The sequence below is a fragment of the Typopeltis vanoorti genome, chromosome 14 (assembly GCF_054136105.1).
Source record: "Typopeltis vanoorti isolate ZY-2024b chromosome 14, IOZ_Tvanoo_1.0, whole genome shotgun sequence".
NCBI lineage: Eukaryota > Metazoa > Arthropoda > Arachnida > Uropygi > Thelyphonidae > Typopeltis > Typopeltis vanoorti.
The window spans coordinates 51,308,537-51,323,359 of NC_143562.1; the positions used below are offsets into that span (position 1 = coordinate 51,308,537).

Sequence of the window (14,823 nt, forward strand, 5' to 3'; positions counted from 1 at the left end):
TAGGGATTGTCTCTTTCATTCAGTTCGTCCTAATAGACTTTTGTATTATGGATTTGTTAAACAGGATATATAATTGACTGCATTGTGCAAATACATAGTTCTAGAGCAGTAATGCAAACATTTATGATAAACTCTTTACAATAATGCCATAGTTTGTACGTGGACAATTGGTATTTGAGCCCTCTCCTTTCTGATTAGCTGCATAAAAACACTACCACCATTATATGTGGGACAGTTAGGATGAACCAAAAGAAGATGCTGCCAGAATTCACTAAGAAATTAGAAGACTGTTGACTAAACTTCAGGAAAATTGCACAAAACCCTAGAAAGAGAGGCAAACCATTTAGCCAAATAATAAAGCCTCATTGTGTAATAGAATGCCAGAATATGAGAGTAGTTGACAGGTAAGTTCTGTTGAGTGTGTGTGTGTATAAAAGGACTTGGTGGTACAGAAAATTCTTTCTACACCTTCTGGACATAACATTTCTCTTTAATGATTGGGACGAACCAAACATTAAAGATAATGAAAGAGCATGAAAAGTACAAATCAAACAATAATGGGTGACATGTAACAAAGAACTAGAAGAGTGTGAAATTATAAAGTGAAGATGCAAAATTATTGCTTAAATATTAAATTTTATGTTAGCTTAAATTAATGGCACTCACCTGGATAATAAACTAAATATGTACAGTCTGCACCATTAAAATCAAAATAACCTGAAATCCTCAGCAGTTATTCAGCTTTATAAGTGTGTGGGGGAAGGGGCGGTGAGCACATTTGGTATGAAAAAGTCAGCTTCTAAGTTGGACAGCGATCCAATAAGGGACAGCTGGAATATTATTATTATTATTATTTCGGACAACTCCAAGGAGTCGACAGACTCATCGAGAGAGGCCCTAACATCATGTCAAGAACAACTATTCGACATTCACACAGTGTCTATCATACCTCACCTTGAACTCATTCACGGTCATAGTACCCACAACAGACTCTGGCAGCTTATTCCACTCATTTACCACTCGCCAAGTAAAAAACATAGCTCTAACACCCTTGTTAACCACATTCTTGTCCAGCTTCCATGTATTGCCCCTAGTCTTCCCACCACCAGTCCTATTCTCAAAAATATCTTTTGAATTAATCTTATAGAAACCCTTCGGTAATTTGAATATCTCAATCATATCACCCCTTTTCTGCCTATCAACCAATTTTTGCAACTGCAAATCTTCAATCTGTTCTCATAAGGTTCATTCCACAGACCTGCCACCATCTTGGTCACTCGTCTCTGGATCCTCTCCACCTCCTCCCCATCAAGAAGAAACCCTGGCTCCCATATCTGGGAACAGTAGTCCAGATGAGGTCTTATCAGGGCTCGACATAGAGGAACAATAACATAACTTGTTTGTCTCTGCTTGTTAAACTATTTTTCAGTAACCAAGTGATTTGATGAGCTGATTTAGCCACTTTTGCAATGTGCCCCCTAAACTTCAACTTCCTATCCACTAACACTCCAAATCCCTGGCCTCATCAATCTCCTGGAGTATGGTTCCACCAATGTGATATACTGCTGCTAATCTTTTCACTCCAAAATGCATAACCTTACACTTTGCCACATTAAATTGACATCCATTTTCCCTAGCCCAGTCCTCCAAAACTATCCAAATCATTGTGCAAAATTTTGACTTCCTGAGCACTCACAATTGCTCTACCCAACTTTGCATCATCAGCAAACAAGTGAACGCTTCCTCTCAGATCCTTTTCTATATCGTTAATGAACAAATTGAAAAGTAGTGGTCCAAGAACAGAACCCTGCGGCACACCACTAGTCACAAGCTGTCTTTTGGACTCCACTCCTGAATAAACCGCTCTCTGGTATCTCTCCATCAACCACCCTCCTATCCATCTCACCAACCCTATATCCATCCCCATTTGCTCCAGTTTACTGATTAGAGTTCCATGTAGTATCCTGTCAAAGGCCTTGGCAAGGTCCAGTAGAATCACTGTAAATAAACTCATTACCCTTATCCAGTTCAGCTGTCACTGTGTTATAAAACGTGAGCAAGTTACTCAGGCATGATCTACCCTTCACAAAACCATGTTTCCCCCCCCCCCCATACATTATCCTATTTACATCTATCCAAACCTGTATGCTTCTCTTGACTAGTTTCTCCAAGACCTTAACAACGATTCCTGATCTACTAATCGGTTGGTAATTTACTACAGTAGTCTTGGAACCTCCTTTATTCAGTGGAACTATTTTCACCTCTTTTCACCCCCTAACCCAGACCCGAGACGCAGATTAAACAAAATGGTCAAGGGTACTGACAATTCTTTAGCCTCTTCACATACGACACGAGCTGGTATACCATCCTCCAATCCCACAGATGTATTAACATTGAGATTTTGCAATAGACTACTCACCTCCACCTCATTCACCACAATTCCCATATAATCTATTGGTTCATTCATTTCTGCAGTGTCACCAGCAAAGTGCTCGCTCAGTAATTCAATTATATCAACTGATTCGGTTACCTCCCTACCATCGGCATTCTTTAAAATCATTCTGCCATATACATTTTTTCTTTTACTTGCAACATATCGAAAAAACTGTTTAGGATTCTCTTTAGCCTGCATGGCCAATGTTCTTTCGTAATCCTTTTTTGCTTTTCTTACCACACTCGTTACTCTTCTGGCCTGGGCTTTATACTGTTCATGTGCCTGCTGGTCACCTTTCTCCTTAAATTCCCTCCATAGTTGTTTCTTTTTTTTGCAGCTCAAGCTTGATGGTGTTGTTCATCCATTTAACTCCTACTTGATTTATTATTCGGACTCTAGGTATACAGTTGGCCATTGCTTCATGCAAACACTTTTTCACTGCCTCCCATGCACTGTCAACTTCTAGCCCTCAGTTGTACATGCCATGGCTCTGTACCAATCAATCTCCTAAGCTTGTCATACTTACCAGCCCAATAATTCCTCATGTACCCTGTCTTAATTGTAAATTCCACACCTTTAGCCATCTCCCAAGTCAAGACCCCATGATCACTCTCACTAATTGGTGGCAATGTGGTCATATTCGTTACAGCCAAATTCTCAGATGCAATTACATGTCAAGCTCTCTAACCCCTAGTATTTTCCATTACATGCTGTCGCAGATAGTTATCCCGTAATAAACCACATAAAATCCAATTCCTTCCTGCCATGTGTCCTCTCCTCACTCCAACAATGCGACCATAGTTAAAATCTCCCATAATAATTACCCTCATTCCACTCATTTCTTCTATTTGGTTATGCATACTATCTCCACCATCTATTCCATCACCTGGTCAGTAGCAGCACCCAACTGTATATTTTGTTCTGCTAGTTTCAATCTCATACCAAATAGCCTCAAATGTGCTCTTATCTCTATCCTGCAGTTCCACTTCTATTCTCCTTGGCTGTAGCTCATCCGCTATCATCAATAACACACCTCTCCCCCATTTTATTCTCCCTGTCTCTCCTGAACACACCATACCCCTCACATTTAGTCCCACTAGCTGTGTCATCTTCTGTCAGCCATGTTTCACTAATGCCAATAACCTGTGGTCTGAAAGTGCCAACCAAGGCCAAAAATTCTTCCCTCATGTTCCTAATACTTCTGGCATTTGTATACATGAATTGCAGAAGCCAATTTGTCCCATCCCTATTTTGCTGCCTTATACTAACTATCCCATTCTAATTTATGGTCTTTCCTGCTCACTTGGGCGTGTTACACACACTCAACACTCTCCCTAAATTCTGCATATCTGCTTCCCCCAGCCCCTTAATAATTCTAGTTTCCCTGGTTCTGTACATTCACTTCCACTACATTTGACAACACCTTTTCAAGTCTCCGTACACCAAATCCATTCAAATGCAAACCATCCATTTTATATAACTCCTTTTGCCCATCGAACTCATTCCACACATCCACAAATTCCACACCACTCATCAAACATAATTCACGCATAAAGTCATTGGCAATTATGGTCCTCCTTCTATACTCTTCACTGTCATACCACGGCAACAGACTCTCCATCCTAACTCTCTCACTCTTTTCTTTTGCTACCTCAAGCAATTCCTTCACATCCTCACTCATAGCCTTTTTTGTTTCCTTTCAAATCATTTGTACCTGCTACCACTATCAATCCCTTCACCCGCTGTTTTTGCATTCTAATCGACTCGCTTATGTTCTTTACGTTCACACCGGGTTGGTACGATTTGTTAAACTCTCAACTAACACACCTCTTACTAAGGAATCCCCATACAACACACACTCTTTCATTTTGTTTACACTCACTTTCGTACCCTTATTTTTCCTTTCATACTTTTGACGATTATTAGTCAGTATGCTTGTTAAATATTTTTGCCAATGCTCCAGCTGCTGATTTACTCTATTTATCGCTCCGCGTAATAGTGTGCTATTTCACTCAGTGTCATCGTTTTTATTCTCTGATGATTCATTCAATCGTTCTGTATGCTTAACTTCATTTTCTCTTTCAACGCCACTCTCACAGCTATCAGGTACTACCTCGCAAATATCATCATTCATACCTCGAATATCACTGTTATCTAGATTCTCACTTCCGACAACGATATTACTCACATGACCTGAAACACTCTTTAAATCCTCACATTCTTTACACTTTTTGCACACATTCACCATTCATTCCACTATCGTTGTTTAACCAGACTCCAACAGTTCTCCTCAATGCATACATTTCGCAAATGGTACATTGAATCAAGTCTTTTAAGTTAAGATTTTCAGACAGATATGGCGACCTGGACGTCATCTTTGTATTCCTCTTTGTGGGAGCCATGTGCACAGATAATCATATCTATCAGTTTACTATTAAAATACTCGAAAAACACACAAAAATCTCCCAGACACGCTAAAATACTAAGAGTAAATAATACTATGCAAATTCATCCATTTTTACTCGAAATATCACTTGTCTGGGTAGGAGCTATCCTCAGACACTACATACCATATTGCTCTCCTAACAAATTGATATTTGTTCTCATAAAGCTTTAAATTAAAGAACCATAGCATCATAAGTAATATTTCATTCAAAGTTGAATATTTTTATTAATTTTAATTTATAAAAATTTAATTAATTTTAGTTTAATTGATGAAGATGAGGCAGTAGATGAAGCAGATGAAGAGAACTGTAAATATGTGTGGAAGAGTGAAGAAAATGAGAACAATGATATTGGAATGAAGAATATAAAGAAAAACTTGAGTGACATTGTATGGGGATTCAATTATTAGAGGTGTGGTAAATGAAAAGATGCACAAGGTTTGTTTTCTGGGATGTAAAATGAATAGTGATTGAAGTGTTAGATATAAGGAGTAAGTAAGCAAAAGAATTTGTAGTGGCAGTAGAAACAAATGACTTGACTGGAAACAAAAAAATATAAGACTGGATATCAGGAGGTTATTGATAAGGATAAAAGATAATAGTGTGATGGGGAAAGGTAGTCAGTATTGTTGCCCAGGTATGACAGTGATGATGATGAGATGGAGAACAAGGATTATGAATGATATGTTAGCAGAAGTGTGTGAAGAGAAAGGAGTTCAGTCTGTTAATGTATGGATGAGTTTGAAAGATGAATTGAACTGTATAAGAATGATGGACTGCTTTTGCATGGCTTTGGTGTAAATCATTTGGAGAGACTTCCTGCTAGAAGAAACAGTAATAAGTGCAGAGAATGAATCTGAGGAAGTAAGAATAATAAGTAGTATCACTGAAACTTGTTATAGATCCAGGAATGAATGGTTATGTTTGTATATGAATATCAGAAATGGTTTTGTTGGATGAGTCCGTTCACCCAAAAATTGTTATTATAAGTAAGATGTGATTGGATGTATATGATATCTTGACAGGAATAGAGGTGGAAGGGTATGATGTTTTTCGTGAAGATAGAAAGGGTAAAAAGAAGGTGGAGTAGTACTGATGATGATAGAAATAGTTATGCCCATACAAGGTAGAAATGCAAGTACTTGAATAGTAGTAGTAGTTTTCAGGCAGTATGGTGTGAGATAGAGGTGAATAGAATGAAATATTTAGTCGGATGTTGCTATAGACCTGGTAATGTCGAGGATATTGACCATGAAATATATAAACAAATTAGCCAAGCAAATAGGAAAAGGATGATCATTTGTGATTTCAATTATGGCAATATAGATTGGAATGATGAGATAGCAAATGAAATTCTCAAGTTTTTGAGGGACAATTACCTCAGACAGCATGTAACAAAAGGATTGTGTCTTGGATTTGATCATCTCATCAGAGAATGTCATTATATATGAGGTGTCAAATCTCTCTCCAGTTGGAGAGAGTAACCATGAAGTGATTACCTGGGTGGTTGCCAGCCATGTGAGGACTTCTGTGAGGAAAGGGTATATGTGGAACTACAAGGCTGGTGATTATGAGAAGCTCAGGAGAAAGCTTGCAGCCGTAGCATTGAAGGAGGTGTTCAGTTGGGTGCTATTTAAAAACTTAGTAGAAGTAATGTCTAAATGTGTTTTGAGTGTCAGAAGGATAAATAAAATAGGTGTGAAATTATTATTATTACCTGACACCTCTAGAGAAGGCACCTAATCTACAACTCTGTCTCCACCACAACTACCAGCATCATCTATGCCAACGCCATCTACTGCCCACCACTACCACTAGATTTTCACAGACAATCATAAACATCCATGCCCATGGCGGGATTCGCACCCGCAGCCTTTTGGCTGGAGAGCGGATATGCTAACTACTCAGCCAACCAGACTGGATGGAATAAAGATTAAGCATGCAATACAGAGAAAGAAGACTGTATAAGCAATATAAGATGAGTGGTAATAATCAATTCTATGAGGAGTACAAAGAACAAGCAAGGAGGGTGGCTCATTAGCTAAGGGTAGCAAAAGTGCATTATGAGCAGTAGTTAGCTAATGAAGCCAAAAAATACCTAGGGAGTTCTTTCAGGATGTAGCCAGCAAAAAATAAATAAATAATCATAGTAGAATGACATTTTATGGCAATATAGATTGGAATGATGAGATAGCAACCAAAAGTAAAGCAAATGAAATTCTCAAGTTTTTGAGGGACAATTACCTCAGACACTATATAACAAAAGGATTAAGTCTTGGATTTGATCATCTCATCAGAGAATGTTATTATAAATGAGATGTCAAATCTCTTTCCAGTTGAAGAGAGTAACCATGAAGTGATTACCTGGGTGGTTGCCAGCCATGTGAGGACTTCTGTGAGGAAAGGGTTGGAGAAAATGGTTTGGACAACTGCAGCAGAAGATATAGTTGAGATATTTAATGAGCAGTTCCTGAAGGTCTTTCATACTTGTGAATATCATGGAGAGGAAGATGAGGAGGAGAAGAGACTGTGAGTGAGCAAGAAGTATATGGGGAATTGAGGAAACTTGACATTAATAAGACTGCGGGACTTGATCATATATCATCACATGTGACTGTCTGGTAGATATCAGAAAGTTGTGTATGGGAGGGGGGGGGATATTCCAGAAGAGAAAAGTCAGTAGTAGTGTGTCTCAGTGGTCTGTTTTAGGGCCATTGCTGTTTAACCATTCTGATTTCATTGTATAAAGCTCTGATTAAGCCACATATGGACTACTGTGCACAGATTTGGTCACCTGTATGTTAATGATATTGGGAAAGATTTGAATGTGGATATTCAGTTATTTGCAGATGATGCAAAGTTGGGAAAACTATGAGGATTAGAGCAGATGTTGTGGCCTTAAAAGAAGACCTGAATTGACTGAGTGAATCAGTATGGGATTGGGGATACCAGTTCAGTGTTGTGAAATGTAAAGTGAAAAGAATTTTCTATCCTTCTTTTACATACAAGAGAATAATTTAGCTAAGCATGTCTAATAATCCTTAAATCAATTTTATTTCAAGCAATTCCAATTACCACGAATTACTCAGTAATGGCTGTTACTTTACTTAGGTTACACAGGTTTGATTTGTTTTTATGAGATAGTGCATTGGCTAACAAAGATCAGGCAAGTTATTAACAAAACCAAACATGTTTATTCTAACTTAGACAGTTTATATACAAAAGTAAATAGGACATATCACGTGTCTGATTCTCCACACATTCATTGGATAGATTTCATAGACACGTGGATAGATTTCAGCACACATAACCTTACTCTCATTACAAATAATATAAGGCCAAATTATACCATACACGTTCTAAGCATTATGTAACACAAGTACTATTCAAGATTACAGTATTCTTTTAAGCACATTCAAACTCACGTTCGGCTCTCTGACCTCTTCAACATATTATGCCATAAGTTAAACAGAATCAATATCTGTTGTCTGTACACACAATCCAGGCTATTGACATGAAGTAATTTATTTACAAGCTCACTAATATCATGTACAGTCCTGGATCCAAAAGAGTTAAGGGTGAATTCTACTGGTTCCTTTCTTAATCTTGCGTGAGGTCTGTGATCGGGCACTATCCGATGGTTGTTGTCTGGCAATTTCCTCCCTTGTATCAGTACCGCATTTCTTTGGCGATGTCAGGAACTGGTTTGGCTGCGACAAATCAGCACACACGTGGATCAGTACACTTGTCGAAGAATTTCATGGAAGGCTACCTTGAAATACGCCTCTTCTACTAGTGAATTCCCCATGATCTCCAGAACTACTGCTCACGGGATCCAACTCTTCCCCTCCTCAAAATGCTTTCCACAGGAACAAAAAATAGAGAGAGAGCCCTTTACTGGAGGCACCCACATTTACCATCGTTTCAATTTCTCTTTTGACAAATTTGTTGAATTCTGCAAATTTAATCCTATCTCTCGATAAATGCAGTCTGTTTTTCTTAAGTATTTATCTGCCGTCTATTAATATAAGAATAAGAGATCTTATCAGTCTTCCTGCCAGTAGAATTATTTAGAGGTTTAATTCAAGACTTAATAATAGTTTCAATAAAGTTGCAAAGATCTTGAACATCAGTTTCAGATTTTGAGAAGCAGTTACTTTTGTCAAATTTTCTTTGTATTTTTCTTTTTGTTGGTCTATTTACATTAACATTTGGCTTGTTTGGTTTGATACTTTATCCTATTGTTTTGATAATGAGATCATTCCTTTCACCATTCTGTGATCTGTACTCAATCTAAAATTATTGAACATCTGTACAGAAGTAAATAGGCTTATATTTAGGCAGAGAAAGAAGTCTATCTCTCTTTTGCTATTTCTATCAGGATAAATACAAGTTCACCATTTGTTAAATCTCTTTTTGACTACTGAATTCATTATTGTTAAATTAACTTGCTGCTAAGTTAAATAATAATTCTCCTTGTGCATCTTTTAGAACCGTAACCATATGGTTGCAGCCATTACTCTTAGCTCGTGTGTTTTTCTCTTTGGAAACTATACTTGATAGATGATTATAAAATTGTTCTATTTCTAACTTTTCTAATAAAAATGTATTAAAAACTGTTCTAAATGTGAAAAATAAATGTTACTCAGGTGGGGGTGCACCAAATATACATTTTCGCAGCAGGAGATGATGTGATTCACCTGTTAGGTGATAAGCAGTTTCAAATTTCATATCCTCTCTCCTGTCTCTCACTCGCACGCGCGCACACACACACTTCTGCTCTACAGGCTTTGCATATAAGTTGCAAGTTCATGAGAATGTTTTTCTTATGTTAATACTGAGCATTTTGTGTTTGAGATTAACATTTAATCCATAAACCTTGGTATGTGTGTAAGAGAGTGCTGGAAAATAAAATTAGCAATATTTAAAAATTAAGAATGCATACATCTTCAAGGCCCACCTTTCCTAATTGGGTTGTGGGGGCAACAGCTGCAAGAGGAACTTCCAATGGTCACCATCCTCTGCCACCAAGCTCGTGTTCTGGTGGGATTCTCAAAAATTAAGAATTTCTCTTTTTTTTAATTAAAAAGTTTTTTAAATATTACTGATAATAATGAATGGTTAATATTATTAATAGTCTCATTATTGGATAAAATCTATATGCATTATTACTATTATCCAACTACATAAAATTGTTAGTGACTATAAGTCAGCCTTTTTATCAGATACTGTTAATTTTGCACTTAGATGCCAGGCCATTCTCTTTCTTAGGCCAAGAAAGCATCATCACTGAAATTGTTTGCAGATTTGAGATCAATGGAATGGACCAGCTGCAGCATCTGAGTATTAACTGTGTACAAGAAGCAGTATAAGATTTACCTTTTAGTGTTCTAATTTTTGTTGTATTTTTTTCTCATAAGTGCAAACATATATTTGTATTTAAAAAAAAATAAATTTGTATTTAGCACAATTTTATTTATTAAATTCAAGAGAGAATCAATAATTTTTTCATTGAATCTTTCTTTATGAAAAGCTGAATCACCATCACATAATCTACATTATACATTCTAATGCTATAGCTTTCCAGTCTTTTATTGATAGATTATCTGTGAAAATTTTTTGCTGAATGATAATCACATGCATTCTGATGCATTGATTTGACATTGTATCAGAATTCTTTACATGTTACCGAATGGACAGCGTTGTAGTAGTTTAGTTCCACCACATTGAATGGCACAGAGATTGGTCACATGAGCACAGCACACAAGTAGTTTGTGGCAACTGTGTTCTGGAACAAAGGTGAGAATCTTGCTTGTGGACTTTCTGGAGAGAAGCATTGCAATCAATTCAGAATAGCATGTTGAGACATGACAGAAAGTGAATAAATGCATCTGTAGTTTGGCCCACCAGAAACATGAATAAGGTCCTCCATCTTTGCAACTTCACATCAAGTTTGCACATAAGTGATACAATTGAAACAAATTGGCTGGACTGATCTTCCTAATCTTGTTCAAAAGCTGGATCTGGCACTCAGCTGCTGTCTTTTTTATTTTATTTATTTATTTTTTATTTTTATTTTTCCCCTCTAAAGGATGCACTCAGACTTATATGGGTATTGAGGAGCTGAAATAAGTTGTTCATGACGAGCTTTAACATTAGAGTAAAGACTTTTGCATTGAGCACCTCGATGATGGCAAAAAGTACATGGGAAATAATGAAGACCTTGTTGAAAAATTACAGAATGCTTGAAAATGATAGCGGATTAATCCATGTAAAAGCTAATGATTTTCAGCATCTGAGACTACTACTTGAGCAAGGGTAGTGGTCAGTGCCGCCACTAGGGTCTTTGCTGCCCGCATGCAGTTTCTATCTAAACGTCCCTGTAACGATTCAGCATGTGTGGTTCTTCTACGATAATAAAAATTTAAATTATTTGAAATTTCCTAAATTTCAAATAATTTAAATTTTAAAACACAACATCCCCCCCCCCCAGTTCGTTACATTTAGCGAACACGTTGGTTCGCTAAATGTAACGAACTGGGGGGTGTTGACTAGGCAGGATAATCATTAAAAACCCGAATATTCAAAAAATTCTCAAAAGTTAAAGTAAATTTTGATAAAGTCACTTCACTTTAATCGCTGAATATAATGACACAGGGATTATAGCCTTCTCACTGACCCGAATCACTAACAAAATTAAAATGAATTTTAATTAGAGTTAAAATTTATTTGAACTGAAGTTTAAAAAATACTTGCATTTTACTGAAATGCAGAATTTTAGTAAAATTCTTAGTAACTTGTAAAACTTTTTAATAATTTTTATAAGTGGAACTATCTTTTAGGAAAATATATAAAAGAAACTCAAGATAGATGAGAAAATAAGAAAAGAATTCAGAAATAATTAGAACATTTAATATAAGTATTCAAAAAATAAAATCTTTACAGAATAACAGAAAATAAATTAATTGACATAAAATATACTTGAAATTTTTTTATTAAAATTTTAGGATGCTTGATTTCATATTCACAAAATTAGAAATAACGGTCTTAACGTCTAATTCCGCACATATATCATTTTCAATAGCTATTAATGCCAAACTAACAAGCCTTTTTTGTGACATACTCGTTCTTAAGTAGATTTTAATCAATTTCAACTTGGAAAAGGAACGTTCACCACTCGCTACACTAACAGGTAAGGTTAATGGTATTCTTAAAGCAATTGAAAAGTTAGGGAAAGATAAATTATTGGACACAATAAAATTAAGAATATCGAAAGGGTTTTGAATAATTAAATTGTCCTTCCGAAAAATATCCTGGAAAGCATGTAACTCATCATATAGTTCTCTTGCATTTGCGTTATTGTTGCCGTCCTTCAAGAGAATCTATGAATCGTCAAAATTTTTTCGTAAATCTTTGTTATTTATTTGTAGTAATCTATACAATAAATTGAAATTATAATATGTTTTTAGTTCAAAACGTTCTATTAACGAATACATTGCAACGTCTAGAAGTGTATAAAACACATTCACTCTAAATTTATCTTCTGGCGATTGTGGCGTTTCATCATGATGCTTGTAGTCAAATAATCGTGTCTTCTTTCGTCATCGAACTTCCGTACCAGTTTTAAATTCTTGTTCTCCATGCGGTGCGATTTAAACGACACTTACTCTTTATTGCATTGTTTTATTATGAGTAAACAGTAGTGTATTGTTAACTAAATAACTCAATTTAATAAGGCTCTCGAAGGAGCATTCTTACAACTCCATCCACCTCTTCACTCAGTTCTTTTGCCGTTTTCAGAACTTCTTTAAAATTTGTATCTGATCAATACTCTTGTAAGAATATTTTTAAGTTTTCGATAGATTCTAAAGCAAGTGTAATGTTCATATTTTTGTTTTGAAGCATTTTACTCACAGGCTTTATTCTGTTAAGTAAATCATGCCAAATTATAAGAGAGCAAATAAATTTGTAGTCCTTTATTTTAGCACATAATGTTTGTGCTTCATACTGAGTTTCTTTATTAAAATTTTCATTATTTAAAATTTCAAAAAGTGCATAGTCAGTTTCTCCTAACTGATATCGTAGAGGGCAGATTGCATTACTTTTACTTTTTCATCGCGTTTCTGATGGCTGTTTCAATGTTAAATTTTTTACAAACTTTAAAATTGATTGCGCAACATTTGTAAGAGAATGAAAAGAAATTTTATATTTCTTGAATAATTGCAAAGAAACTAATTGTATCTTCATTCACTTTGGCTGCATCATTAATGATTAAATTTAGAGTATGAGCAGCACATGGCATGTAAAAAGCTCGAGGACTTTTGTTCAAAAGCAAATTTTGGAGCCCATATTTTTTTCCTTCATATTTTTCCCATTGTCATACCCTTGACCTCACATGTCTTCAATGGGAATGTTCCATTTTTCAGTTGTTCCATTATTGTTATACATAAACCATGTCCAGTGGAATCTGATATATCTGTAAAACCTAAAATGTTTTCCCTGATCTTGACAATTCCATTGTCACAGGAAACAAAGCGAATAATAATGGTCATTTGTTCTGTTTTACTTGCATCAGGTGTGCAGTCTAAAATTATGGAATAATATTTAGATTTTCGAATTGATAATAAAATTGTATCCCTGATTGCATTACTTAAAGTTTCCAATATTTCATTTTGACTGTCTTTACTTAAATAGTGTACTGTATTGTTTCCTTGTAGGGCCCTTTCAACATGATTTTGCATAACGGGATCAAACTTCGCAAACAGTTTGACTAATTTTAAAAAAACTGCTGTTATTCCTTTCATATAATTTATCAGATGATCTGCGAAAAGCTAAATTTTGGCTACCAAGGAATTTTATAATTTCAATCAAGCATTTTAAAACACTTGTCCAATGTTTATTTTCCATTTCATACATGCTTTGAGTCTGGCAATCAATAGTAGTTTTGTTTTTTAAATTTAATTTTTGTCAAGTACTTTCCATGTTAAGAAATTTTTCATATGAGTTAAACTAGTCTCATGTCTATGCAAAGTTGTACTTACATTTCTCCAGTAGTTATAACCTTCTACAAGACTACTTGATTCAGCAGGTGCGAAAAGTTTGCAACAAAAACAAAAAACAGAATTTAAAGTTTCGGAATAAACGAGCCATGTTCTTGGCACGAGTGCCCCATTTTCCATTTTTCTGTTATAATATGTGTCGCCAAATTTACAACCATATGTATCTCTGCGATATATTTTTCTTTTGACCAGGCCCCATTTCAATTAAAACAACTTGTAATTTTTCATCAATATTTCCCCATTCATCTGGATCTTCTAAATTTACAGAAACTAACAATGTGTTAGTCTCTGTAAATTCAGCTATAACTAAATCTTCTTCTAACTGTTTTTCACTTAAATCCCGCATCTTGTTATCTTGTCCAATAGTTGCAATAGTACTTTCATGCAAACTGGATGATGTATCAACTCTGATTTCTGATCTATCGGGTTGGTTACAATCTGCATCAGAATATTTTAATATCTTAACAAATTTATTAAGGGCCCCAGTTTGTTTCTTAATATCTGCTTCTTTTGCAGCATGATGCTTATGATTTTGTGCACTGGATAACTTTTTAATTTTTGATTCCATTTCTATTTTATACCCATCTCTATTTTATACCAAGAAATTATTACACAACACGACACAGACGAAACAATAATCCGCACTGTGCTACTGTCACTAGCCTGCTGAGATGCATACTGTTATATATCTATTGTTGCTATCCTGTCATTACTGCGACATTGTAAACTTTTATTATTATTTAACTTTGTATACTTGTAATTTTTATTAATTACTGGTGATGTCTTTTTTCTCCGTTATTCTAATGTAGCTGTGCGCACTTTCTCTCTCTCTTTCTCTCTCAGTATCTCTCTTGTTTATATTATTACGTACTATGTTTACAAGAAA

The 14,823-nt window shown here is 35.5% G+C and overlaps 1 protein-coding gene across 2 annotated transcripts in view; it reads left to right on the forward strand.

The window, feature by feature from the left end:
• LOC150099466 (mitochondrial ribonuclease P protein 1 homolog) overlaps positions 1-10,362 on the forward strand; it is a 47,361-nt gene extending 36,999 nt beyond the window's left edge. The window contains exon 4 of one of the 2 annotated variants that reach the window (XM_090403973.1): positions 10,126-10,362. The gene's annotated coding sequence lies outside the window, so the exon portion shown is untranslated. The remainder of the gene's footprint in view (positions 1-10,125) is intronic. The other variant, XM_090403975.1, reaches the window with a different exon arrangement.
• Positions 10,363-14,823: the final 4,461 nt, after the last annotated feature.